At 39.8% G+C, this 5,023-nt stretch overlaps 1 non-coding gene across 1 annotated transcript; it reads right to left on the reverse strand.

Moving 5' to 3' along the window:
• Positions 1-3,678: 3,678 nt before the first annotated feature.
• LOC127090102 (small nucleolar RNA R71) lies at positions 3,679-3,785 on the reverse strand. Its single transcript, XR_007791635.1, has one exon. It is a non-coding gene; the product is annotated as a small nucleolar RNA R71 (small nucleolar RNA).
• Between the last annotated feature and the right edge of the window lie 1,238 nt (positions 3,786-5,023).

Consider the following 5,023-nt stretch of genomic DNA (forward strand, 5'->3'; position numbering starts at 1 on the left):
CAGGGATTTCGAACAAAAAACAAAGTGGGACAACCACAAGGCCCAAAAGGCTATATGCTCCATGTCGGAGACGGCGTCAGTGTCTTTATCATGATAATGAGCAATGTGCGTCGAATATGCTGCTTTGGTGGTTGAAAAGGCGATGGTGTCCATAACGTCAATTTCGGGATCATAAGTGTGTCCTGTAGGCTTTAGCCTTGTGATAGCGGCCAGGTCGAAAAGGGTTGGCGTGGCCATACCATAAGGAAGGTGGAAAGTGTAGTGTGTAATGTCCCAGAAGTACAATGAAGAAATCAACATAGGAGTGTTGTACTCTAAATTCAGCTTCGACAGCATAATCAGGTCATAAATTCGTATGTCTTTCCAAGTCTGAGCCTTAGCTTTATCTACTTTATTTAACTAGTCTAGATAATCATTAGGATCTTTAAAGGTGGGAGTAGAACGGAAAGCTCTGAAACCATTATTCATAAATCTTAGATCTATAATATCACTAGCCTTGGGGTTTTCAGTGGAGGTGATTTCACTTCTAGGGTTTCTTGCTTACCCTATGGGTTTGCATTTGTGATAAGAAGGGGAAAATTCTCTAAGCTTACTAGGATCAACATCTAAATCTGCTAAGGGTCCAGATAATGCATAGTTCTTTCCAGAAACAGAGACAAGAATGAGTACCTAAGAAGCGTAAATTTTGCGTTGTTCTTCTGTTTGGGGCTCTGGTATACATTATCGGTTGCCAACCGCGAGTGGAGCAGACAACGTGGTGAGCAGAGGAAGCTCTGAGATCTTCTTCGGAGCTTTTGTCTTGGTGGCGGTGGTTTTGATGGATACACCTGTTCCCTTAAGAGCTTTGCTTGAGGTTGCCATTATTAGAGATTGAAAGAAATCTGAGTTTAGTTGAAGAATGTTTGAAGAAAGAAAAGCTAGAGTATTTGGAAATTCAGAAGGCGTAAAAATGTGAAATGGGTAAGTTTGTGGGTTTTATAGGCGTGCTTGGAAGAGAGAGCGTTTCAAATCAGTATTAATGGTTGACAAGTTAGTGGGACACGTGTCTTCCTTGGGCAGAGTGATGGAGATGTCAATTAATGCTTCAGCCCATGATTTCCTAGAGTCTAGGAAACATGATGAGTGAAAAGATTCGGTTATGGGTTGAAAGGACGTGGTTAGAAAAAATATAATGATGACTCTGACGTCACCAGACAAATTGGAGAAACTGAAGAGTTTTGCTAACATTGGGACACTTGGCACAATGTCAGAGTTATTAAGGCGTCGAAACAAGGTCTTAAAAAATGTCTTTTTCTCACAAGTGTCGAAAATAACATTTTTTGGGGGCAATTTGTTAGCTCATATTTTCGACGCCCATTAAGAATTACCAAAAAAGGAAATCATATGTATAGCTATTTTTCGACCAAGAGGTGATATTCGACCAGTTGGGGTGATTCGACTGAACAAGGGTAATAAGGATCATCATATAGTTGAAACTCTAGAAAGATATCTTAAAAACGGTTGAAAACGGTTTTCGATCAAAGATTCAAAATTCAAATAAGGGAGGGAACATCGCCCTTATCGGAAACCGTTGAGAGTACACGTGGAGTGATCACACTGAATCACACCGCATATTTGACTCGGATTACACATGTTTATTAGGTCTTTTTTATCATTTTGCTTGTTTTATGCTTTCTTTTGTGTTGTTTTCAAGTATTTAGCTCTTTCAGGACCTTTTTAGAAGAAACGAAGCAAAAAGACCAAAAAATTGGGGTTTTCGACAAATATTGTACTCATGGTGTTCTGCATAGCGGCCGCTATAGGAGAAGCCATGACACATCAGCCCTCAACCAGGAGGAAACTGCCACGATGCCATGAACTTCCCCATTTACTCATATGGCAGGCGCCATGGAAGGGTGGCGGGCGCCACCTTTGAGTTCCACATTCCCACTAAAGAGCAGTTGAAGGGCATCCTGGTCTTTGCATGCTGTTGAGTTCCTCTATAAATAGGTCGTTCTAGTTCACTTCCAAATCATCCAACTTAGTTTACAACACTAAGACTATAATATCATCTGTAAAAGCGATAATCTGTCACATCGAGGGGTTATCGCACCTTAGTGTAATTGAGTTGGAGCACTTTGATTTTGCCGTCATCTTTATTTTTAAAATCAAAGGTTTATTTACTTCCTTGTACCAGATTTAAAGCCTCCGTTTGGAGCAGGTTCTAATTTAATCGCCTTTTTATTTTACTTGCCATGCCTTACTCTATTTAATTCCTTGTCATGCTTTACTTTATTTAATTCCTTGTCATGCTTTACTTTATTTAATTTTCTCGCCATTATCTTTATTGCTCGTTTTAATTGTTTTACACGCTTTACTTGTTCTTCACGCCTTACATTCTAAACTTCTTTTCATCATGTTCAACATCGTTGTATTTGTTTGTATTACCATGTCTGGCTAAATCTTTCAAAGGTTATAATGTAAGGATCGTGGTTAAAGAGATGTTTCACATATTGCATCTGTAGAAATGCTTTAGGGGTTGTTTTGATTTTTAATTCGAGTTTTCTGAAACAAACTTGGTTAATTTTAACTACTCAAGGAGTGCGAAAGTACCCTGGCTTAGTTAACCAGGAATTTTTACCACTTTAAGGAAAAATGATTTTTGAAACTGTTTTCGGACGCATTGATAGATTTAAAATCAGGAAACTCCTTTGGTAAAATTTCCGAATCAAAATCACTTTTCAACTAAGCTTACGAGTCTTATTTCTTAAAAATAGGTTTACTACTTCAGCGTTCTGCGCACCTTTTATAAGTGACAATAAAAGGCCTTAATTTAAGGGTAAACTCGGTTCTGAATACGCGAAAGCGACAGTTCCTGTTAAATGGATTCTTTTCAAGAGTAGAAAATATTACCCCATAAGTAGTTCTATTTAGACAATCTTTATCTGCACTGTATTTATCATTTTCTTTATTTACGGTTATTTTGCGACACCAATATCTCATTTGTACCGCCTTAGATAAACATCGTAACAATAGTAATCGATAGATTGACGATTTGGTCTTTGTGGGATCGATAATCTTTTATATTACTCTGACGCGATTCGTGCACTTGCGAATATAGCGATCAAGTTTTTGACGCCGTTGCTGGGGACCAACTTCGTCAAATTTCGTACCCTGTTATTACACCGTCTAGACTAAGGCATTATTAGTCGGTAAATGTGAAGAACCCGTAGTACCGGAAATTTAATAGATCCTTTAGCGGAACCCGAACGTTACACTCGTACACGCCTCTTACTCGTCCGAATTAAGAAAGCTATGGCCGAGAATCGCGACCGTAGACCTCTTAACGAATTTACCCAACCCTCTGACGAGGAACCTAGTTCTAGTATAGTAAACCCCCTCATTCCTGCCAACAATTTCGAACTAAAACCATCTTTACTACAATTAGTGCAACAGAACCAATTCGCGGGTCTCGCTACTGAGAACCCAAATCAACATTTAAAAGTCTTTATCCAATTGGCCGACACCTTTAAATCCAACGGTGCTTCACTTGATGCGATTCATTTAAGATTATTTCCTTTCTCCCTCAGAGATAGAGCACGTTCGTGGTTAGATTCACTTCCAGCTAACTCAGTAACTACCTGGGAAGACCTTAGGAGAGTATTCCTTGCTAGATATTTTCTCCCTAGTAAGACTGTTGTTCTTCGAAACTAAATAACTAGATTTACTCAAAACCAAGGAGAATCACTTTTTGAAGCTTGGGAGAGATACAAGGAGTTATTAAGAGTGTGTCCGCACCATGGCCTAGAACAATGGCTGGTCGTTCATACCTTATACATTGGACTCCATTATAACACAAAAATGAGCATCGACGCTGCCGCTGATGGCACGCTGATGAACAAACCTTACCCTGAAGCTTGTGACCTAATTGAGGATATGGCCCAAAACCATTACCAATGGGGAACTGAACGAGCATCAGTAGAGAAAAAGGAGACCCAAGGTGGAATACATGAGATAAGTTCTATGGACATGATGCAAGCGAAAATGGAAGTTTTAGCCCTTAAGGTCGAACATATTTCTACAAACTCCAACACCGCAGCGGTAGTCCACACAAATTGTGAACTTTGTGGATCTAAAGGACACGAACCGACGGAATGTAACCTTTTGAACGACCTGAACACCGACCAAGTGAATTACGCCCAAGGTAACCCATTTTCAAACACTTACAACCCTGGATGGAAGAATCACCCGAATTTTTCCTATAAAAACCAGAACCCTATCCAAAATTTTGCACCTCAAAGACCACAAGGTTTTCAAGCCCAAAAACAAAATCAACCTATGCAAGCTGTGCCGCAGAAGCCTAACCTTGAGAAGATCATGGAGAACTTTATATTAGGCCAGACTCAGCAAAATAAAGAATTCCTAAACCAGAACATTCACATAAACGAACTGATAGCATAATTAGGGACTAAGGTTGATCAGATAATTACTCACAATAAGATGCTTGAAACCCAGATCTCACAGGTAGCACAAAACCAAGCCCCGCAAACTACACCTGGAGGACAATTCCCTGGACAACCTCAACTCAACCCTCGAGGGCAAGCTAACGCTATCGCATTACGAGATGGGACCACTTACGAAGGGCCTTATAACCCAGCAATGAGCGAGTCCAAAGCTTCTAAAGAAAATATACCTACCAACCAAGGAGGGGAACCAGTGGAACCCGAAAAACAAAACGAAGGATAAAACTTACAAACCACCACCCCCGTACAAACCACCAATCCCATATCCGCAAAGACTTAAACAAATCAAAATCAATAACCAATACCAAAAGTTTATAAAAGTAATAGAGAAACTTCATGTAGAGATTCCTTTCACTGAAGCCATCACCCAAATTCCATCTTACGCCAAATTTCTCAAAGACATCTTAACCAACAAGCGTAGGCTTGACGATCGCAAACCCTTGGAATGTAACTTTATTTCCGAGAATAAACTTGCTAAGAAGGAGAAAGACCCTGGGAGTTTTTCTATACCTTGCATTCTA

This window comes from Lathyrus oleraceus, chromosome 5 (assembly GCF_024323335.1).
Source record: "Lathyrus oleraceus cultivar Zhongwan6 chromosome 5, CAAS_Psat_ZW6_1.0, whole genome shotgun sequence".
Lineage (NCBI taxonomy): Eukaryota > Viridiplantae > Streptophyta > Magnoliopsida > Fabales > Fabaceae > Lathyrus > Lathyrus oleraceus.